Below are 25,431 nucleotides of genomic sequence, written 5' to 3' on the forward strand. Positions count from 1 at the left end.
CTTTTCCTTTGCAGCAGGAGAGCAGGTGTAAGTGGATCTAGGTCAACTGGCCTAAGCCCCGCCCACCTGCTGCCTTCCTGTTTGCCTCTCCTTTTCACCACTTAGCAAGCCCCACCCAACTGGTGCTTTCCTGCTTGCCGCTCTTTTCCCTACTTAAAGAGCCCTCCAGCCTCTTTTTCCTTTGCAGCTGTGGAGCAGGTGTAAGTGGATCTAGGTCACCTGGCCTAAGCCACGTCCACCTGGTGCCTTCCTGGTTGCCGCTACTTTTCACCACTTAGCAAGCCCTGCCCACCTGGTGCCTTCCTGCTTGCCGCTCCTTTCAACACTTAGCAAGCCCCGCCCACCTGGTGCCTTCCTGCTTGCCGCTCTTTTCCCTACTTAAGCAGCCCTCCAGCCTCTTTTCCTTTGCAGCTGGGATGCAGGTGTAAGTGCATCTAGGTCACCTGGCCTAAGCCCCACCCACCTTCTTAGCCATGCCTCTTGCTTCCAGCTCTTAACTCTTAGATGAAGAGCGTCTCTCGCTCGGGCGTCCAAAGTGAAGAGCAGTCAAAGAAAAGGGCTATTGCTGTTTGGACCTGTTCGGACCAGGAGGATCCAGGGTCCGACCGCCTGCTAAGACAGCAGGTAAGCATGCACCAACATGTGTTTACACCCTCTGTCCCAACAGGCCATCCCCACCCTCTCTGGTCCCCCTTTGTTGTTCCCTTGTGCACCCGCCCTTCCTGCACACACAAGTCTGTCCTGATACATTCTGGTTTCACCATCACCGTCTTGTGGCCAATGCTGGATTTTACTTTTATGGACTTCATTGATTCACGGTGTGTCACCCTTTCTCAACTCTCATGCTGGACTTCCTTTGCATCTTGTACTGATGGTGGCCCTGAATCATGCTGTTCCATCTTCATCTTGTATCCTGGCTTGCAACATTATGTGTTACTACTGACTTCTGCCATTGTATTTGCTCTCCTCTCTTGCTTCTCCACTCTTTTTGACTGCTTACTCTCTGTTCTCTCCTCCCCTCTTCCTTTTCCTATCTCCTCCCCTCCTCCCCTTACTTTCTTCTATGCACTTACTCTATCAGAATTGTCCCTGGACCTACTATGATAGCAACCTCGTCTGTCGCTCCCCTATCCCCTTACTGTTGCCCCCCCTCCCTCCAGCACGTTGTCAGACCTAGTACGATAATCACTTGTTTTGCTCCTCCCCTCCCTTTCTGCACCCCTCTCCCTCACCTTTTGTTTTCCTCCGGCTCTACCAGAAAGTTGTCAGGCCTAGTACGGTAGTAGCCTGTCTGGTTCCAATTCCTTCCCACTCTCCCACTCCCTTCCTTATCTATGTCTTAGCACTTGCACTATCTGAAATGTTGTCAGGCCGAGTACGATAGTTAATTTCACATCCTTACTGTTCATGGCCTGTAAACATGTAATTGTATTTTCCCTTGTTCCCTTCCTTGCCTTGAAGTGCTCTGAAACACATTGCGTATAGGCGCTATATAAATAAACTATCACATCATATCATATCTCAGTTTGGTGTTTGGGTCGAAAATCCCAACTGTCACACGGCCAGAGGATTATGTCTCTCCATGAACTCCTGCAGCTGTATATAGGCAATCCTGTCCATGATTTTAAGGAGTAAAGGAACACTGCTGATCAGCTTAGTATTGCTAGCTACTGCAGGGTCCAAGTTGTTCTTTTTTAGGATTGTACTAATCCATACCTCCTTAAGCGTAGTTGGAAGACATAATTCGGCAAAGGAGGCATGAACAATCCTGGTGATCCAGGGATTGAGGACCTCAGATTCCTTGATAATGCTCACCAGGCATAAATCACTCAAACAGACTGTGAGTTTCAAGCCACTGATGATGGTTTGAACTTCGCTCTCAGAGACTTCATTGAAGACAAAGACTGATCTGCGGGAAATGGCCAACCTAAGAATTCCAAGATTCAGCTGGACGGCCAATCAGATAGTCCAGCGTCAGTTGACATAATTTTATAGCATGCTGGTGGCCCGATATTTTTCTGACAAATTCCCCCTGTATTGATTGGCAACAGGAATCGCTTTTATCAATCCTCGGCTTCTTCCTGTTCTCATAGGATAGCAAAGAGCTCCCTTCACTATGCACAATGGAAACCTCTCTACAGTCATTCAGATAGGTAGAGTAAATATGTAAACAGGTGAAAGAGGGTCAAGAAGTTGCTTTGACTCTGATGAGGGAAATTGGACACAAATGAGGAGGCGTAGAAAAAAGAAAACTACATTTTGTGAATTACCCAATCAAACAGATCAATGCCATAAAAAGCTGTATAACCTATTATCATAGAAATACAAAGTATTCTGTTTGGAAAAATTTAGAATTGTAAAATCAGATAATGACATCATTTGGATTGAAAAGAAAATAATATTGAGTACATACAATTGACTTTTTCAACAGAGGTTTTTTAGTTTCTTTGATGTCCTGCAAGACCAACATCTTTATAAATAGTCCGGTTTGAATGCTGGCATTTTGAATTATTTTTCAACACGCAGAAATACACAGGACGCCTTCAAGACAGCCAATTATTTGTGTATACTGAAAATAAATATTCTTGGCAGTTTGCTCGAGAAATCAAGTGTGCATTTGCCCTGATTTCTTGACATGCTGACTCCAAAATTCAGGACTTTAGAACTACTTTCATGATATGATACACAAGTGTTTCAAGGTGCGATGAGGCAAGGGAGAGGAAACAGAGGGAGGACAGAGACAGCGATCCTACTAGGTCAGGTGACATTGAGATTGTGCAAGTGCAGTGGAGGGAGTAAGGGAAAAAGTGCAGGGGGAAAGGGGAGCGGACAGTGCAGTACATAGGATAATAGTAAGATAAATAAAGACAATAAATAAGAGTGTGGCCATCTGGTGGCAAGTGCACGGGTAAGTGCAGAAATCAGGTGTCAAGTGCTAGTAGGGGCAGAGGGGATACAGAAACAGTCCCTGAGTGCAAGGGTTGCCGGAGGGGGCAGTGCAGGTGTGCAACTGGTGGGGAGGAGACCTGGGCCCAAGATCAGAGGGTAGCCAGGTAACCAGTACAGTTTCAGCCAGGAGATCAGCAGGGGAAAGGAGGAGAGAAAGCAGAAACAAGGAGGAAGGTATGGAGGTGCATCCAGAACCAGAGATGGTTCTCCTCAAGTTTCAGAGAGGCAGGGAGGCTGTTCCAGAGGGAGGCCCCAGCAGAAGAAAGAGATCTACCACCAACTCTCTGTTTGGAGAAGAGACTGACCCTGAGGGGGTTGGAGGTGGATGAGCGAAGAGCTCGAGAGGGAAGATATATAGGAAGAGAGAGATGAAGGTATTGAGGTCCCAAGCCACAGAAGGCCTTGTGGACAATGCAGAGGGTTTTGAACTTAATCCTCGCCGCCACTGGGAGCAAGTCCAGAGATTTCAGTCCTAGAGAGATAGGTCTCTGGGCTTGAGGCCAAGGACAAGTCTTGCAGTCCTGTTTTCGATCAGTTGCAGAGGGCAGAGAGTAGAGGCAGGCAGATTTAGAAAGAGGCTGTTGCAGTAGTCCAGCCTAGAGAGAACCAGAGCTCTGGAGACAGTGAGATTCTGGGGGAAGAAGAGTAAAGGGAGAATACCTCTGAGCAGGTGCAGCTGGCAGTGTGACTTCTTAGAGACATCAGAGATGTGAGGAGAGAAGAAAAGTGTGGAGTCGAAGACGACCCCTAGGCTTTTAGCTTCACAGGTGGGAGAAGGAGGAGGGCCAAGAGAGGCTGGCCAGAGAGTAACAGGAAAGGAGGGAGCAGGCATGCTGATGAGGGGAATCTCGGTCTTACTTGCATTAAGGCAGAGATCATTGGTGGCGCACCATTCATGGATGGCCGATAGACAGTCAGAGATGAGAGAAGGAGAGGAAGTGGCGAAAGGGAGCCAGAAGATGAGTAGAGTGTCATCCGCATAGCATTGAAAGTTGGGGGCAGAGAGCGGCAATGCAGTGGGCAAGAAGGGCCAGGTATTGGTTGAACAGCCAGGGAGAGAGGTTAGACCCCTGGGGAACACTGCAGGTAGAGATAGAGGAAAAGAAGGACCCACATTGGACCTGGGAGGCTCGATCGGTGAGGAAGCAGGTCAGCCAAGCCAGGGCATGATCGGTGATACCCAGGTTATCACATAGGCGGTTCAGCAGGATGGCATGGTTGACGGTATCAAAGGCAGAAGAGACATATAAGTAAGATGAGGACGCAGGGGGTGTTGGAATTGAGATTGGAAAGCAGGTCTTCACGGATATTCAGAAGAGCAGTTTCCGTGCTTCTGGCAGCTCTGAAGCCAGACTGATGGTCATGGGGACAACCAACATATTCAGTGTGAAGATTAAGCTGGGAGATGGCCAGCTTTTCCAGGAGTTTGCCCAGGAAGGGAGTGATGGAGATTGGACGATAGATAGCTGGGCAGGAAGGGTCATCCATGGCTTTCTGGAATATGAAGAGACACAGTTAGTCCATGATTTTTATAACTCTAGATCACTGGAGTTTATTTATCACACAGGCTACAAGGAGCATGGAAAAGAACACAACAGCACCAAAACACAAAGAAAAAAAACAAAGAAAAAAAAAAAATAGTCCCATGCCAGTCTCCATCATGGTAGCTGAGGTGAAGAGTAATCCTCCATTGTAGTTAGAGACATGGGAGGCAAAGGTCTACTCTTCTGCATTAAAAACATATAGGACCTCTGTTTAAAGCTAAAAGTCTAATACTCCACCTGGCCATATAATTACAAATCTGAATAAACCAATGACTTAATTTAGTCCTCAGTACTTCTACTAACCCTACTGTTGGCTTTTATTTGAACATTCTCTAACCATGACCAACGGTTGGCATGAACTCAGTATTTGAAGTGATGTAACAAATTAAATATATATATATATATATATATATATATATATATATATATATATATATATATATATATATATATTGCACAGCCACAGTAGTGGCTGTGTAGTTATGGTTAAGGCCATGCACCCAAGACCAAATTTCAAGACCAAAGTTATAAGTAGCGAAGTTATAGTCCATAATCAAATGAAAATGGAGGTGTCCTAAGGACACTATACCTGTCCGTACTGTTCGCAGGCAAGTTGAAACTGTTCTAAGAGCACACACGGTGTCTGTGGACATAGAAATTGCCCATATGACATAGTTAAAATGTTTGATACTATGGGTGTGATCTATGGGTGTGATATGCTGTGGTGGTTGTGGCCAGGGCCTAGAGTTTGGGTGCGTGTGGTGGTTGTGGTCAGGGCATAGAGTCTTGAATGCATGGCTGAAGGCCGTATTCTGTAGGCCATCCACCCAAGACTCTAGGCCCTGGCCACAACCACTGCAGCAAATCACATGCATAGATCAAACCCATAGAATCAAATATGGGTGTGATCTATGGGTGTGAAATGCTGCAGTGGTTGTGGCAAGGCTAGAGTGTTGGGTGCATGTGGTGGTTGTGGTCAAGGCCTAGAGTCTTGGGTGCATGTGGTAGTTGTGGTCTGGGCCTACCCAAGACCAAAGTTATAAGTACCGAAGTTATAAGCTACCATGGGTGTGATATGCTGCAGTGGCTGTGGCCAGGTCCTAGAGTCTTGGGTGCATGGGCCATGCACCCAAGACCGAAGTTATATGTACTGTTTGCTTCAATGATTGTGTTATGGAGCAGTATTTATGAGTTGTACTTATTGTAATATACTTACTGTTTGTAACTGGAGTACATATAGTCTTTGTCAATTTCTGTGATAAAAGAAAAAAACATGTTAGTATTGGTAGTTTGTAAGGATTTATAGCACTGAATAATAGACATTCTTTATTCAGTTCGACCATCATATTTAGTAGATTGCAAACCAGTGTACTGTGCTATTTGCTCAGTTTCTGTGTTTGTTTTTCAAATCATTGGGTCTGTGCAAAAAAAAAAATCCATGTTGGATTAAAAAAAAATTGTTTTGTTATGCTACAGTCTATTTGTTTGTTTGTTTTCAGAGTTCACCTGTTGTTTCTGGCTAATGTTCTATCTGTTGGCTTGTTGCATATTTTTGGAGCAGTTAGATAGATACCTGCTGGTGTATTCCAACTGTCTATTTTTTGTCATAATTTAGTGGTTTTGATTTATCTGTTTGGTTGTTGCAAAATCTTGGGGCAGTTAGATACCTGCTTGGCGTATTTTAACTGTTTATTTCTTGTTATAATATAGTGGTATTTATTTAGCTGTTTGGTTGTTATAGAATCTTGGGGCAGTTAGATACCTGTTGGCGTATTTTAACAGTTGATAGTTTTTTAATTGAAGTTTTGTTAATGTTTAAGTACAGATTAGTTATTACATTGTGGTTTTAAGAAGATTAAATAAGCATTTGTAACATGTATTAGTAATCTCTGCTTTAGAGTAATGGTACTATCATTACATTCAAACCATCCACATTTCTTTTTAATATATGCAGTGTAGTGAACTGCATTGGTTGTGGCTCCTGCGTGGTAGATAAAAAACCCTTTTTTGTTATGCTATAGTCTATTTCTTTGTGTGTTTTTAGTGTTCACTTGTTGTTTTTGGCTAATGTTCAATCTGTTGGCTTGTTGCACATTTTTGGAGCAGTTAGATACCTGTTGGCTTATTCTAACTGTCTATTTTTTGTTTTTTGTTATAATTTAGTGGTATTGATTTATCTGTTTGGATGTTGCAAAATTTTGGGGTAGTTACATACCTGTTGGCATATTCTAACTGTTTATTTCTTGTTATAATTTGGTGGTATTCATTTATCTGTTTGATTGTTATAGAATCTTGGGGCAGTTAGATACCTGTTGGTGTATTGTAACAGTTTATAGTTTTTTAATTGAAGTTTTGTTAATGTTTAAGTACAGATTAGTTATTAAATTTTGGTTTTAAGAAGATCAAATAAGCATTTGTAAGATTTGCTGGTAATCTCTGCTTTAGAGTAATGGTACTATTATTACATTCAAACCATCCACATTTCTTTTTAATATATGCAGTGCAGTGACTTGCATTGGTTGTGGCTCCTGCGTGGTAGATTACACCTATTGTTGTGAGGATTTTCCTACCAAGTGATCCAGTCAGCTTGCAGTTGTTTTTGGTACCATCTGCATTGTAACGTAGAAGCATTAGTATTATGTATTTACTATGTGTTTGTATTAGTAAGGTGGAGCGATTATCTTAATTGCAGGTAGTACATAATCTACCATGGTTTGCATTTTGTACAAGTTGCTGAAATGGAATGGATTCACAATTAGGTATGGAAACATAAACGAAGCGCTCATTAGGGATTTGTTCCTGTGTCACATTGTTGCAGAGAGTGCATGCATGTTTCCACATGTATGAAATCTGGAAAATTTCATTTATAGGTATGTTTTTGTTTTCAAGTACTTGTAGTAAGTACATTAGAAATTCTTGTGGATCTTCCTGTGAGTTTATAGTGAATTTCACAATTCCAGCACAGTAGTCCAATTCTTATCTTATTCCATGAACACTATTCGTGTTGTCAGGATTGTTTGTTGCGTTTCTATGAAGTACTAACATTTGCAAAAACAATTGGTCTGTACTGTGTAAGTAAAGGTTGTCAACAATTGGTGGTAATTGAAATATAATATTCATTGCTATATTTGCGTAGCAACTTATACCAGTTATATTTGAAAATTTGAATGGACCAGATAGGTCTGTGTCCAAGTCATTTTTTGTTTGTTGCTTCTTTGAAGAAGTACCTGAGTTACTTTGAGTAATAGGTTCTTCTTCGGTTGTGGTAATTGATGAAGTATTACCTTCTTTTTGTCTCTTTGGAGGATTTGCAGTGAGATCCTGTTGCATTTCTGTTTTCTTTTACAACATTTTCTTTTTTGTGTAACAGGATATGTTTTTAGATGGGGGTGTATAGTGAACGTAGTCTATTGTATTCTAAAATGCAAGAAATCTCAGCGTTTACTTTACTTATATCAAAGTTGATTAGAAATAGACCGTCAAGTGTACGTAAGCGTGATAATGCTATGTAGCTCATGCCTTCTTTAAAGACTGTGTTACCAATATCTATCAATGCTTTGTCTAGGGTAAGACCTTGTGATTTATGAATGGTGAATGCGTATGCTAGAGACAGAGAAAATTGTTCTCTGCGTAATACATGTTTTTGAAGAGAAGGAATTGAGCTGTTGAGCGCCCTATCCTTTTTACTTCTGAAAGTTTGTCGAAGAGAATATTGACAAACTGAATGTTGTTGTCACATGGGTATGTTTGAAAGCCAAGAACTGTACCCAGTGCTCCATTAACTGGTCATTGCTCCACGTCAAGGTTATGTTTAAGCATTACTCTACAGTTTAAGGATAAGTTTTATATGTTCTCCAACCCAGCTGTGTTGGAGATAGAATTTTCTAAGGTATTTAGTCTTGTTGTGGCTTGTTGACACATGGGTAGTGTCATACCATGTACGTCCATTTTGTCTGTGGAGCAAATTTCAATTATTGGTTGCATTTCTTTTTTCAACTTTGTATCATTTAATTTGAAACAGCTTGCAAGAGTTGTCAATAACGACATACAATTGACATTTTTGTGCGCTAATTGTCCCATAACATCAGCAGCACACGAGTTATGGCCATAAAGTTCATGGATGTGCCGGGTTTTTAATATTGCGTGTGCTTCTTGAGATAGTACACCAACTCTAATACTTTTTAAAATGTTGGCGTAGGTTAGGTCTGCTGACTGCCGCATGTTTTCTGTTAATTCTCTGTATTGGAAATGTTACCAAAGGTTTACATTTCCTATGCTGCCAACAGTTTTCCGGCAGAGTTTGTGTCCTAAGGTTTTAAAAATCGGTTCACCTTTCACTGGTGTCAATTGAAGATCTCCGAAAACAATAATGTGTTTTCCTCCAAAGAGCTCTTCATAGTTTGTTTTAAGTACTTCTTGTAATCTGAGGTGAATCAAAGCCAACATTGGTTTGGAGACCATGCTCACTTCATCTATTAGTAGCATTTTCATTTGTTTTAACACTCTGCATAGTTTCATTGCATTTTCTGTAGAAAGTTTGTAATATTCTAATTTGTTTTGGTGTTCTACTGGCAAGAGTAGTAATCGGTGTAAAATGGCAGTGCCTATGTTGTAGGCAGCTAAACTTGTGGGGGCAGTTACAACAGCTGACAGTTTGTTGTTTGTCAATTGTTGAAGGAACTTCATGATGATTTTGATTAAGAATGTTTTGCCTGAACCAGCTTCACCACTGACGTATAATATTATAATAGTATAGGTTTCTAATTTTGGAAGGTACATTCTTTATTTTCATGTTGTACACCATGTGCAATTTCTTTTGTTACTTCTTGAAAAATGCAATGCTGCTCATTGTTTTGTTTTGATTGTAGTGTACTTAAGTCTTCTGTATCTTAATAATAATACATGGTGTTTTCTACTTCTGTCATAGCTAATTCTGCCTCATTTGCTATTAGTGGCTGTCCCAGTGGTTCTTGATTTCCTGTTACAGAAGGTTGACTACTGTCAGGAGTGTCCTTATCTAGTTGGGCCTGGAGTTCTTCTTCGTGTTGCTGTTCTTAATGCAACATTGTTTGGTATTGTGTAAAGTTTACGTCTGTTATAGTGCTTTCATTTGCTTTGAAAGCGTCTTCGTAGGAGTCATATGTATCCAGTAATTCTTCTTCTTTTCTCCATGGTTTAAAAAGTTGTAGCAGGGACATGTAATATAGTTCTTTATGTTGAGGAGTTTTTAATGACAATTTGATATGATTAATTACACTTGGTTTGGCAAGTTTTTCTAAGCTGCCTTCACAATTTGTCACTCTGTATCTACCTTTTTTTTCATTGGGTTTTATATTATTTTTGTATGTGCAGTTTTGGGCTATGTGGTATAGACACATGGTTTCCAAAGCGGTACTTCTGTTTGCGTAGTATGTGTCTATTAAATTGTTTTTCAAAATGTCTTGGCTGTTGGGATAATTTGTGGCTATTGTTTCTATGTCATTGTATGATTTGAGAACTCTTTTTCTAGATTTAGCTGGGCAAAGATTTAGCCATACTATAGTTTCAGATTTTCCATACAAAGCAGTACTGGTAAAACTATCTGCAGCTTCATAGCAGCTACATTCTCTATGGGAGAGCATTTTTATGCCCAAGCTGTACAATTTCTGAGACAGTGTTTTGTCTGATGACAGGTCATTCCAGAGTTCTTGAAGCTCTGTTTTTTCTGCTTTGGTTAAGTAGTCTGTAACATATTGTGCAACTGCAGTAGAATTGTCTGCAATTTACTGCACATCTATGTTTGCATTCAACAATAGGGCAATGATTGCATTGTAATCATTGATATGTTTTGCTTCTTCTGTTCTTTTTATGTAATATGTATTTTTAGGTGATTTACCTTTAACACTATGTCTAACTGAAGACATGAAGTTGATCACTTCACCTGTTTCTGTAACCGGTCTAGGGAAACCACATTTGTGTCATTGAAATTATACAATTTGTGCATGACGATCACTATTTGTTGCTTCTGATGGAATTTCACAAGTGACATATTTTTTGATAAACTGTAACACAGTGGCATCACTGTCTTGACCAAATTTAGGAGCATCTTTAATCCATAAAAGCATGTGGGTATGTGGTGCTCCTCTGGCTTGGTATTCTTTTCTCCAAAAGAAGTGTTGCACTTCTCCGAGGGGAGGAACAGTTTTATTGCAAATAAAGTGTAGCATAGCAATGAAGCGATGATGGAAATATCTTGAAACATTAACAGGATCTAGAGAGCAAAGTTCTCCAGGTGTTAGTACATCTATGTTTGTTTTGTTTTTGTTTGATATGCGTAGGAAATCATGTAGATCTTCCATGCATTTTCTGCACAACTTAATGTAAGAAACCAAGTGGGTGGGCCAAGGTTTCTTATCATACAACGTACATCTCTGTGACGTCGGAACCAGTACTTTTTCGTACCACGCACGTTTGCTAACAGATTTGTAATGCTCGATTGTAAAATTTCATGTTTTTCTTGCACTTTTTGTAGTAATTACGTAGCTGCCCTATTTTGAAAGTGGGTTCATGATTTTAATGTGTGTGCAACTCCGTAACATAGAGTTGCTAGTTCACTTTCAAAGAGTAGGTGGAATATGTATTCCACATTTTGTCTAAATCTGGGATCTTCAGAATACATTTGTATTGAGCGGTATTCTGATGCTGTTATCTGAGTGGGTCTATCATCGTACCTTCCTCCTTTGCCAGTAGGAAAGAGTAGAGGAAAAGCACCTTCTATGTTGCATCTTCTATGTTGTCATTAGAGTGTAATGGATGAATTGTATAATGGTCTAAAATATTGGATAATGTAGCAGGATCTAGAAGCACAAATTGACCAGTTTATGGTGACTAAGGCTTCTCTAACTTTATGTAAGTCTACCAGTTGTTGCCACATGTTATTGTCTTTTGTAGGTACACCATTTACTAAGAAAATTAAAGATTGTTCTATTGGACATTGCACTCCCAGAGTGTGCACATTTTCCTTTAGATCTAATGGTAAATATACTACTTTGCTGCAGATGCCTTTTACCAATTCAGAGAGAGGTAATTTTGCTGTTTTTGGTTGAAGGCGTATTATTGCTTGAAATGGGTGCACTATTTCAATTATGATGCTCTCATATAAATCGAGTTATTGCAGGGGTTTTGGTAGAGGGAATAATCCCAAATTATTTGTGATAGCACGTGAAGATGTTCGATTGTTGTCCAGTTTTGTAGTGCAGTAACTGCAAAGTGTTAATGGGTCAGTTATTTCGTATTTGTTTTCTGCTATAAGGTAGAGCGCTAATTCAAACCATTTGGAATCTTCATTGTCTTCTATTTTGTATGTTATGTCTATAGTTTTTGTGTTACTTTTATAAAAGGTTCTGCAGAAACACACAAACACATAGCTTGGTACTTCAGCGGATGTACTTTTGAATTTTAGTATTTCTTTTTTTGTATGTGTGTAGTAGAAGGTTGCCATGTGCAGAATTGTTGCTAGTCTGTTGTAAAGCTATTGCATTTTGTAAGTGGTTTTCACTTCCAAAATATTAGGTCTCTGGCTGTACCATGTAGAAGACTGTTATTTGAATTGGCTAGTGCTAAAGCAGGACTTTTAGCATAGTACAGTTTGTAGGCTAGATTTCTTATAGTTGAATGATGTGTTGATATCATTTTGATATGATGGAAGCTGCTTTTGCAAATAGGTGCTGAAATGCAGACCAATGAATGTCCTTGCAGTCCTGTGTATTTGCGCATTGGACAGGTATCCATATTTTGCAGCAGTTTTATTTTGATTTTGTCTTTGCCTTTTACATATTGTTTGAGGAACTGGCATAAAGATTTGAAAGATTTTTTGGCAATGTTACACATTGACCTGCATGGCCATTTGTATACTGGACGTTCTGGTTCAGTTGAATGGAGAATTGATTTTGAGTTTTCTGGGGATATTTTTGTAAGCAGTATTTCTTGTTCCATTATGGTATTATTAAGTTTTTCATAACCTCGTCCACTGCTATGGATGGCAATTGTGTTTGTTTGATTTTGTTTGTATGCTTCTTCATTGAAATATGGTTCTGTGCTTGTGGTGTGACTCAATTCACCTCCACAGATATTTAAGGAGCTATTTTTGTTGACATTCCGTTTATTGAGAAGCCTTTTTTGTAATTTAGTACTTAGTTTTGTTAGTTTTCCTTATGTTTAACACTAAAATAACTAACTTTCTTTTGAGAAGGATTGAACTGTCTATCAAAGCTTCTAAGATTAATTTTCTACGGTCGTTTTTAAGGGTTGTGCATGATTTTTTCCTGTTTTTATAAGATTCTAAAAGACTCTGTGGCAGAACATTTTTGTTAATATACTTTTTTTCGGTATGGTTACTTCATAATATTTCAAGATTTATAGGAGCAGTTTTAGCAGTAGTGGTAGCTGCATTTCTGTTAATCATTTTCTGTTTTCTTTTACATTTTGGTAGAGGAGGCAACATTTCTGTACTGGAAGATTGTTTAGTTTTGCTAAATGACTGTATTAGCTGTTTTGTTTGAACTTGTTGTACAAACTCTGCTAGAGATGGAGGCTTATTTTGTACATTTTTATTTTCATTTGATCTATTTCTGCGTTGCTTTCTACAGACTTGCTTTCTGGTAGGCATTCTGTGGCGTCTTTTGAAAGAAAAAAATAGACGGTATGGGTTGGGCTGTTGTGCAATGTATGTGTGCTGTATGCATGAGTGTTTGAGTATGATGGTAAAGATGTATCTGGTGGTGTGTGATTATGCATTGGGCAGTTACAATTAGTTGGGAAGGCTATTTATTCTTCTATATGTGTGTTACTATACTGCGGTTCATATGACAGTAGCAAGTGAGCCAGTGGTGAGGATAAGCACTAATAGTAAATCAAATGGTATAAAATTAAAACAATTCTTTGTTTTGTAATACTAATATTCTAGGGGCTGAGTTATGTTATTTGTGCTCTGAAAAACAGGGATGTGTGTGCCATTCTGCGTGCTAATCCCTTTTTAATAAATGGCGATTTGTGGGCAGAATGGTACACAAATCTTCATTTTTTGGTGCACAAATTACATGAATCACCCGCAGAGTGTGTTTGAATAATACATTCTAATAACAAGAGGATACGTATAACAATTAACATTATAAGAACAACGGTGGAAGCAATTTGAAATTGAGAATCAGACCAACAGTAAGTAGAGCAATTAAACTGAAGGGGAGAAGGAGAGTAGTGCAGTAGAAGTGAGAGAGAGGGAAGGGTGGGGAAGAGGAGGAGGAGGGAAACGGATGGGGTTAAAGGTGAGAATGGGGAGAGGGAAGGGGAGGGAGATGATTAAGGAGATTAGGCAAGGGGTGAGGGGGCAAGAAGGTGGGAGGGGTTTCATGGTGGGAATGGAGAAGGAGAGATTTGAGGAAAGTGTAGAAAGAGCAAAAAGTAGAAATTGAGTGGAGTGATAGGGGTAAGGAGTTCCAGTGCAGGGGGGGCTAGGAGATGGAAGGAGCGGAAACGGGATGTGGCAGAAGGGGAAGGAGAAACAATAAGAAGAAAGTGGTCAGCAGAGTGAAGGGAGTGGGAGGGAGTGTAGAAAGTGAGGAGAGAGGAGAGATAAGGGGGAGCAAGATTGTGGAGAGGTTTAAAGACTAGGCAGAGAAACTAAGGTAGTATTGTACTTACTCTTTTTTGTGGAATGAGCAGGTTACTTTGTATTTGTTTTGGAGTTCAGATGTTGCTGTTTTCCAGAAGAGTTGTCTTCACTGCAATTGTAAAAGAAAGAAGTCAGTAATGTTGTGTGTTTATAGAGGTGATTTCAATTGAGAGATTCATTTTTATGTCTTTGTAGTAGTATTCTTGTTTGATTTCTGAACATAGTGTATGCATACAGTTTCAATTGACTGTGTGCATCCTTTATTTTTTATTTATATTAGGTTAGTTCAACATGCTTTGTAAATGAGTAGAATATTAAGTGTATGAAATGCACTTGGTTTTTTAAAGCTGTGTTATAGAATGTTAGGAGAAAGAATAAATAATGTTATATTTATTTTGCAATTTTTATTGGGAAAATGGCAGAAACTGTATAGAAAAGCATGTAATATATGTATTTGTGAAGCTGTGTGTAATAAAGCAGAATGATGTGATTTACAGGTAGTGGTGTTATAGCCGGAGGGAGCATTTCAATGAAAGTGTCTATGTGCGTGAGTGTATGAAGATGCATGAAATTTTACTGATTGTGTGTAATTTTATGATACACTACTAAGTGTTCTTCCACAATTATATTGTTAATTCTTCCATCTTCTAATATTATAATTCTTTAGATAGGTGTGTGTGTAAAAAAATAAATTAGATAACAGACAGGTATAAAGGTGACAGTTGATTATAGCAGATGGAAAAATGACAATAAGTTCCATTTTATAGGCTTTACAGGTTAAGTGGCAATTATTCTGTTTATATTCATTTATAAGAGTTGTACATGTACTGTGCAGAAAATATGCATACCTGTAGTTTGTATTCATGCATGTGGATATGCATGCAGCTGCAAGTAGAAATCTTGGAGACTTGTACAGTAGTTTTTGTAGTAGGTGCTTTCCAATGATATGAGACTTGTACACAGAGTGATCTACAGTACATTTGAAGTGCTGAACTCTGATGATGGAGTTAGATGTAGAGGTCTTGGATGTGATTGGTGGATGGTTGTGTGACTGCTTAGCTGTATCCAATGAGGGAATGGCACAGAGAGTGAAGTGGAAATGGTAGAAGGGCTGTCCAAGTTACGATATGTCAGCGGACATGGCGGTAGTCCGCGGACATCGCGTATTACATACAGGGATTTTGGGGTGGAGAGGCATGCAAATGAGAATGAGTAGAGCAATTGATTGGTCAGTAAGGTTTAGTGGGTGTGTTGTGTAAGGAGAGAGTTTGTCAGAATGTCTTTTTCCTGAGAGAAGAACAGTTAGCTATGGCTGTGTGTTTCAGAAAACAGATTGTCTGGATTTTGGGAGACTCATGGATACATTGGTTCGAGGTGTATGCACAACGCTGTCGAGTAGCTGCAGACCTTGGATTCCCTCATGTGGAACTGCACTGGCAGGAGTGCGTGAAATGAAGTGGCTGGACTTGGTACCTCTCTGTGCTTGTTTGGAGACAGAGCTTCATCCAGACATAATTATAATTCATTGTTGAGGGAACAGTTTAGGACATGTGTCAGGAATTACTTTGCAATTTACAATGAAAGAAGGACTTGGGAAGTTATGGACTTGTTTCCAAATTCCCAAGTAATATTTTCTCGTATTGCGCAGAGACAAATGTGGCTGCGTTCTTCTTCATTTGGTCCACAAATGGAGAAAGCAAGGCGGAATGTTAATGAGGCTGTTTGTGCCTTTCTAGGAGATGTTGGCATGTCCTCTTTCCACAATGAAAATATTATATTTCGTAGCACATACATTTTTCGCAGAGATGGAGTTCATCTTACTTATGCTGGTAATCAGATTTTTCTGAGAAATTTACAAAATGCATTGCGTCCTTTTGTGGAATTACAGCCATCCATTTTGCAGTAGGTGTTGACTATTTCAAGTTTTTCAAACTCAAAAAAACACCACCAAAAGGCTCTTTTCAGAGCCACCAATTCCTATCAGAGAAAAGTGCAATGATTTTGATAGGGCAGCACCCCAAAATGTTAGATGTTCGCGAACTGTCCGCGGACTTCTAAAAAATGCACAGGGCCCTGCTTCATTTATTTGTCACTTCTATTTTTAGACTGTGAAAGGCGGCTCTGAAAAGAGCCTTTTTTGGGGGGATTTTTGTTGTTTTATTTTTATTTTTGTTTTTTACACACAACACACTAGGAGAGGAGGGGACAAGAGGGTAAGAGTGACCTTGCAGGTGACCTGGTTGCAGGTGACCTTGTTCACACGCGCCTTGGGTACGTTACCATGAATGGTAAATAACCGCCACACCCAAGACTCAAGGCGAGTTCTGGTAGTAGGGACTTCCACTACCTCATCCTCGTCATCCTCTTCATCCTCCGCTACATCCTCATGCCTGTTCCCCTCTTCAGGCCCTTGTGAAGGTGGTGTTGGTGGAGGGGGTGGGGGTGGTGCTGAGGCAGATTTTGCACCAGGAGGAAGTAGAGGAGCCATGGATGCCATAAGGTTTCAGCAAAATCTGGAAGATTGGCAGCCAAAGTACACAGTGTTCTGTCAGATGGCCAGAAACCCAATGAGGATGAGCTCTGGGATGTGGCCTTTTATAGGGGAGCGGGTGCGCACATCGCGGACACCTGTACTGTCCACAGACAGATCGAACACCCCAAAAAGGCTCAAAAAGTTCCAAAAAGTATGTAAAAATTCAGGGTAATTGTCTGGGACATGTGCTATGGTGAATTCTTACTATAAAATACTGTGGATTGCCTAAAAAGGTACTTTGAAACTGTTCGGGGAACCGGACAGTGTCCGCAATTCAGGACACACGCTCAGCGTGGGTGTGGTCACATGATGGCATCACGAACATGTCCGCGAAGGGAACGGGTGTCTGCAGGACACCAAATGCACGGGAACGGTCGTGGGCATGCACACGGGTGTTCTACGGACAGTGTTTGGGTCCTGAAACTAATTAAAAGTGTGACACAAGTGAGATGAACAGTTACGGACAGGTGCGATGTTCAGAGAATTTACGGGTGTGGTGCGCATGTGCGTAGATCTTCTTCAGGCAGTACGGGCAGGTATGGTGTCCTCAGGACACCCCCATTTTGTTTATTTATGGATATCCCGGACATTTTTGTAAGCCTTGCACAAAAATGTCTCCAAGCAGAAAAACACTGACCCTCTCCACCTCTGCCATTTTCAGTGTGTGCACCGTCTTTCGACACAAAAGAGTAATGTGAACATCTGATTGGCTGATGCCTACAGTCGTCTTTCCATGCAGGACTTGCTGTAGAAACCCGTATGTGACACGCCCTACCAGCGGACAAGCGTTGCCTACATGCGGCACGTAACTCTTACCCAGTCCTTCCACCCTTTCTACAGCGGTACCAAAGCGAGTCCCTCCTTGGACACAACTAAGTGGGCGCACAATCATCCACCAATCACATAGAACATCGCTAATTTTAACTCCGTCATCAACATTGCACACTTCAAAATTACTGTTGATTCTTAAGGGAAATCGCATACCATTGCAAAGCACCTACTTCACAAGCTACTGTGCAAGGATTGCGAATTTCTACATACAGCACCATACATGTCCACATGCATCAGTATAGCGTACAGGTATGTATATTTTAATCAGAGTACATGTGGAAGACTTATGATTTAAAATAGACAAAATAATACCGGTAAATGTCCATAGGGAACACATAACAACGCTCCCCCTTTTAAAGTGCAAGATTGCCAATTTGTTATTAACAAATTGCACGGCTGCTTACTGTCTTGCACATAACCTATACATACGTTGCAAGCATGCCTATTTAGGCATATGTCTCAACCATTTTTGTCTTAAAGGCGGGTGAAATCACCCGATTTTGTTTTTGGTGGGTGAGACGCCCATTGGAATGAATGAGCGTGCAGGAGGCTTGACGGGTGAGTCTGCCCTTTACAAGGTGGGTGACAGCCGCCAAAAGTGTGTGAGTTGAGAACTATGATTTAGGGCAGACCTCAATTTGGTATGTGAAACGGTCGGAGTTATGTACTCTGTACTGCCTACAGTAATGCTACTTGCAATGTGATCGTATGAAAATAGTAAGCACTCCCAATTGTAGTGCTGACATGTCCTTCGGAGGGTCTCCCGATTTTTCAACATCGTGCTTTTTATTAACAAGTACAAAATGTTTCCCCATCTAGTACTTTGTCCTATCGCTTACAAACCTCTCTCCTATGCATACTACACTTTGTAAAGAACAAGGCATTTGCAAACCCTTAAAAAATGTCTTTATTTTGAAGGACTTTCAAGTACCATATTGAAAGTAGTATGCAAAGACTGCACAGAGTGAAGCGAAATGTGCACGTGGACTGGGTTGAAATATGAAAGTTCAATCCTCTGACGAAAGAAGTACAAGTAATGTCTGCAGTAGCATGACTGCTGCAAACACACAAAGTAATTGATATCATTTTTTTAATTCACAGTGAAGACTACTCTCCTGAGAATCAACAGCATCTACACTGCAGACGACATATCCAAAGAAACCTAGTCATCTTACACAAAAAAGTAAGTACAGTACAACCTTCATATTGTAACTACTCCTTAAAGACGCTGTGTGGGTTATTTGTTTATTTTGGGCACCAAAGCAAGCATTCATTTGTAAACCATTCTACCTACAAATATCCATTTATTGAACAAAAAATAACAGGCAGAATGGCTGACAAATCCCTGTGTGTTTGGTACTGAAATAACATAGGAAATCCATAGAAGGTTAGATTGTGAAAAGAAGTTGCTGTAGCAAGTTTTTGGCATTTCGGTTATTAATAATGGTTCTCGTCACAAGTAGGCCACTTTGTACTCTCATCTGAAGCACATTGTAGTATTATGCAAACAGTAAAGTAGCTTTACCAAATGATAGTTAGAGATCACTGTACGTTGACACACCATGCCAAAGAGCTTCCCCATCACACTTATGCACATATGCACAATGCACACATACATTGGACAACAAACCAAAGTATACTTTTTTTTCTCAACAGACACCAAAGAATGCCTACCAAAAAGCAACTCTGTAGAAAGGAACGCAGAATTAGAGCAAATACAAATAACGGTGCCAAATGTAAGCATCCACCTGTTGTAGAGTTAGTAGAGAATCTTGGTACAAACCAGCTAATGCAGTTGGGTAACATAATAAAAGAAGTCTCAACTACCGAAACTGTACCTCCTCCATCAAAAAGTGTCACAAAACACAGCAATGTTGTCACAAAAACGGGTGACAGTACAGCTAACAATGTTCCTAATACTCCTGATAGTTGAAGAAGAACCCATAGTAAAAAAAGTACAGTCCTTCAGAATCTACTAAGAAGAGGACCAAAATCATCCTTACCCCTTAAAATGTACCGTAGAAAGTTAATTCGACAAGCACTCGTGGACAGTGCAATCCTTCTCAAAAGGAAGTTGTCCATATTAGTGTTAAATAGGATGAAAGCACTAACAAAACTAAGTACCAAACTACAAAAGAAACTCAGCAATAAACGGAATGTGAACAAAAATAAATTTGTGCACGTTTGTGGTGGTGAATGGAGTCACACAACAACCACAGAGCCATATTTTAATGAAGAAGCGTACAAACAAAATCAAACAAACACAATTTCCATCCATAGCAGTGGACGAGGGTATAAGCAAATCAATACTACTATCATGGAACAAGAAACACATTCCAAAGTAAGACATTTAGTGTATAAAATATACTATGCACAAAGTCCAGCTTCAGAATTAGGCAATTTAAATACCACTCTTCTGCATGGTACGCCCAAATACTTACAAGAAGAAATGGACCGTATTCAGAAAAGGTATTTTGGAAGTGAGAGCCACGTAGAAAATGCAACAGTTTTAGAGCATAGTAGCGACAATTCTGCACATAGCAACCTTCTATTACACACATACAGAAAAGAAATACTAACATTTAAAAGTTCATCGGCTGAAGTACCAAACCATGTGTGTGTATGTTGCAGAACGTTTTACAAAAGGAACACAAAAAATGTGGACGAAATAGAAAACAATGAAGACTCTAAATGGTTTGAATTAGCTTTGTGCCTTTTAGCTGAAAGCAAATATGAAATAACTGAATGCCTAATATGTTGCAGTTACTGTACTGCAAAATTAGACAACAACCACACTCCTTCACGTGCAATTACAAATAATTTGGATTTGTTTCCATTATCAAAATTCCTGCAACAGCTCAATTTGTATGAGAGCATAATAATTCAAACAGTTCACCCATTTCAAGCAATTATACACCTTCATCCAAAAACAGCAAAATGACCTTCCTCTGAATTGGTGAAAGGCATTTGTGGCAAAGTAGTTTACTTTGCATTAGATCCAACGGAAAATGTACACACTCTAGGAGTGGAACGCTCAATAGAGAATTCTTTAATAGTCTTGGTGAATGAAGTACCAACAAAGGACAAAAGAAATTGTAAACAATTAGTGGATTTACACAAAGTTAGACAAGCATTACAATTTCTAAAAGACAATAATGAGTACTATAGGAAATAAATATTGATGAAAGCTTAAGGCAAACAACTAAAATAATTCAAGAGCCATCAGAAACTGGACAATTCGAACTTCTGGATCCAGCTACAGTATCCACTCTTTTAGAACATTACGCAATTCATCCATTGCATTCCAATGAAAGCATAGATGATGCACTAGAAACTTACCAAATGTGACAAACCAAAGGGTCACCAATGATAATTTGGGAAAAAAGTACAGAAACACGTGCTTTTCCACTGCTATTTCCTACTGGCAAACGTGGAAGATATGATGATAGACCCACTCAGATTGGGGCATCAGGATACCACTCATTACGAATGTATTCGCAGGATCCCAAATTTAGACAAAATGTTGAATACATATTCCACCTACTCTACGAAAGTGAATTAGCAACACTATGTTATGGAGTTACACACATTCTTAAATCTGGAACGCACTTTCAAAATATGTGATCTATGCAGTTAATACAAAAATTACAAGAAAAAGATGAGGTGTTACAATCAAGTATAACAAATTTGTTTTCAAACATGCGCGGTACAAAGGAATACTGGTCCAGATGGCACGGAGACTTGTGTTGCATGATCAGAAACCTTGGACCACCAACTTGGTTTGTTACGCTAAGTTGTGCAGAATATGCATGGGAAGATTTACATGAGTTCCTACGCATAGCAAACAGCAACAAAAACAACATAGATATATTAACACCTGGGGAACTTTGCTCTCTAGATCCAGTTAATGTCTCAAGATATTTCCATCATCGTTTCATTGCAATGCTACACTTTATTTGCAATAAAACTGTTCCTCCCCTTGGAGAAGTGCAACACTTCTTTTGGAGAAAAGAATATCAAGCGAGAGGAGCACCACATATTCACATGCTGTTATGGATCAAAGGTGCACGGAAATTTGGGCACAACATTGATAGCTCTGTTTTGCAGTTTATCCACAAATATGTCACATGTGAAATCCCTTCACAGCAGACACATAGTGAGCTGCATGGGCAGATTTTACAATTTCAAAGACACAAATGTGGCAAATATTGTCGCCGCAAATACAAAAAGAAAGATAAATACTACACCAAATGCTGCTTTGGTTTCCCTAGACCAGTTACAGAAACAGGTGAAGTAAACAACTTCATGTCTTCAGTTCGACATAATGTTAAAGGTAAATCATCTAAAAACACGTATTACGTAAAAAGAAGGGAAGAATCAAAATATATCAATGATTACAATGCATTCATTGCCCTATTATGGAATGCAAACATACATGTGCAGTACATTGCAGACAATTCAACTGCTGTTGCACATTATGTTACAGCCTACTTAACAAAAGCAGAAAAAACAGAGCTTCAAGACCTCTGTGATGACCTAGCATCAGACAAAACATTATCACAGAAATTGTACAGCCTAGGCATAAAAATGTTCTCTCATAGAGAATGTGGGGCCTATGAAGCAGCAGATCGTTTAACCGGCACTGCTTTATATGGAAAATCAGACAACATAGTATGGCTCAGTCTTGGTCCTGCAAAATCTAGAAAAAGAGTACTAAAATCATATGAGGACAGAGAAACAATTGCCAAAAATGATCCCAACAGCCAAGACATTCTTAAAAACAATTTACTGGACATATACTATCTGAAAAGGAGTACCACTCTGGAAAGCATGTGTCTATACCACATAGCTCAAAACTTTGCATACAAAATAATGTAAAACCCGAAGAAAGCAAACATAGATATAGAGTGACCGATTGTGAAGGGAGCTTAGTGAATCTTAACAAACGAAGCTTAATTAATCCTGTCAAATTGTCATTAAAAACTCCTCAACAGAAAGAACTATATTACATGTCTCTGTTACAACTTTTCAAACCATGGAGAGAAGAGGAAGACATACTAGATAATTATGAGTGCTATGAAGATGCTTTCAAAGCAAATGAAAGCACTATCACTGAGGTGAACTTTACGCAGTACAAAGCAATGTTACACAATGAGCAACAACAGGAAGAACTTCAGGCCCAACTAGATAAAGACTCTTCTGACAGTAGCCAACCTTCTGTAACAGGAAGTCAAGAACCATTAGGACAACCAGTAATAGCAAATGAGGCTGAAGTAGCTATGGCAGAAGTAGAAAACACCATGTATCAGTATCAAGAAGATACAGAAGACTTAATTGTACAAGAAGGAAAACTTAGCAACAATCGGCGCACCATTTTTGAAGACGTAACAAAACAAATTGTACATGGTGTACAACACAAAAATAAAGAATGTGCCTGCCAAAATTACAAACCTATACTGCTGTACGTCAGTGGTGAAGCTGGATCAGGGAAAAAATTCTTAATCAAAATCATCAGCAAGTTCCTTCAACAAACAACAAACTGTCAGCTATTGTAACAGCCCCCACAGGTTTAGCTGCCTACAACATAGTGTGACTTTACACCGATTACTACTGGTTCCAGTAGAGCATCAAAATAAATGAGACTACTACAAACTTTCCGCAGAAGCTGCAATGGAATTACGTAGAGTATTGAAACAAATGAAAATGCTACCAATAGATAAAGTGAGAATGGTCTCCAACCTAATGATGGCTTTGATTCATCTCAGATTGCAAGAAGTACTTAAAAATAATAACGAGGAACTCTTTGCAGGGAAACACATTATCGTTTTCAGGGATCTTCTACAATTGACACCAGTGAAAGGTGAACCGATTTTAAAACTTTAGGCCACAAACTCTGCCAGAAAACTGTTGGTAGCACAGGTAATGTTAACCTTTGACAACATTTCCAATACAGAGAATTAACTGAGAACATGCGCCAATCTGCAGTTCTCACTTATGCCAACTTCTTAAAAAGTATTAGAGTTGGTGTATTATCGCAAGAAGCACAAGCTGTATTGAAAAACCGGCATATACATGCACTTTATGGTGATAATGCATGTGCAACTGATGTTATGGAACAAATAGCGCACAAAAATGTCAATTATATGGCCTTAATGCCAACTCTTGCAAGCTGTTTAAAATTCAATGAGACAATGTTAAAGAAAGAAATGCAAGCAATAATAGAAATTAGCGCCACAGACAAACTAGAGGTACATGGTATGACAGTACCCATGTGTGAGCAAGCCACAACAAGACTAAATAGTTTAGAAAATTCAATCTCCAACACAGCTGGGTTAGAAAAAATATTGAAATTATCATTAAATTGTAGAGTAATGCTTAAACGTAACCTTGATGTAGAGCAAATGCTAGTTAATGGAGCACTGGACACAGTTGTTGGTTTTCAATCATACCCACGTGATAGCAACATTCAGTTTGTAAATATTCACTTTGATAAAGTTTCAGAAGTTAAAAGGATAGAGCGCTCAATTGCTCGATTCCTTCTCTTCAAAGACATGTATGTACGTTGAGAGCAATTTTCTCTAACTCTTGCATTTGCAGTTACCATTCATAAATCCCAAGGTCATACCCTAGAGAAAGCATTGATAGATACAGGAAACACAGTATTTAAGGAAGGCATGAGCTACGTAGCATTATCACGCTTATGTACACTTGACGGTCTATTGCTAATAAACTTTGATTCAAATAGGTCAAAGCTGATATTCCTTGCAATCTAGATTGCGTTGACTGTACACCCCTCATCTGAAACAATACCCTGTTCCAGATAAAGTGAAACTTGGTAAAAGAAAATTAAATGGAACAGAAATGCAACAGAGATGCAACAGCAAATTCCGCACAGAAAAGAAAAGAAGCTAAAGTTTCATCAATTGCCGCAAACATAGAAGAACCTATTAGGGAATGTAAACCAGGCACGTGGGCAAAGAAGCAACAGAAAAAACAAAAAATGCACTCAGATACAGAACTTGCTGGCCCATTCAAATTTATAAATGGAAGTGGGGTAAGTTGCTATGCAAATGTAGCAATAAATATTCTATTTCAATTGCCACCAATTATTAACAATATTTACCTGCACAGTGCAGACCAATTGTGTTTGCAAATGTTAGAGCTGCATAGAAATGCAACAATTAATCCTGACAACACATACAGTGTTCATGGAGTAAGGCAACAATTGGATGTGCTGGAATGGTGAGATTCACTATGAACTCACAAAAAGATCCAAAAGAATTTCTAATGTACATACTGTTAGTATTGGAAAACAAAAGCATACCTATAAATGAAATCTTCCAAATATCGGACATGTGGAAACATACATGCACTCTCTGTAGCAAAGTGATACAGGAAGAAATCCCAAATGAGCGATTTGTGTATGTTTCCATACAAAATACTGAGAGTATTCCGTTTCAGCAACCGGTACAAAATGCAAACCATGGCAGATTATGTAGTATTTGCAATTCAGACAATCGCTCTACTTTACTGATACAATCACATAGTGCCTACATAATACTTATGCTACTATGATATAATGCAGATGGCACCAAAAACAACTGCAAACTGACTGGATTCACACACAGTCAAGTGTCACTTGGAAAGAAAACCTTTACAACAGTAGGAATAATCTACCATGCAGGAGCTACAACCAATGCAGGTCACTACATTGCATACATTAAAAAGAATTCTGGATGGTTTGAATGTAATGATAACACCATTACTCGAAAGCAGAGGTTGCCAGCTAACCTAACAAATGTCTATTTAATGTTCGTGAAGCCAACATTTACGAAATAATGTATGTTATTTTATGTTATGTTATTTTTTCGGTCCGTTCCATGCACTCCTATCCATTCCATGCACCCCGGTCTGCTCCATACACT

This window comes from Ambystoma mexicanum, chromosome 10 (genome assembly GCF_040938575.1).
Source record: "Ambystoma mexicanum isolate Mex_15411 chromosome 10, UKY_AmexF1_1, whole genome shotgun sequence".
Classification (NCBI taxonomy): Eukaryota; Metazoa; Chordata; class Amphibia; order Caudata; family Ambystomatidae; genus Ambystoma; species Ambystoma mexicanum.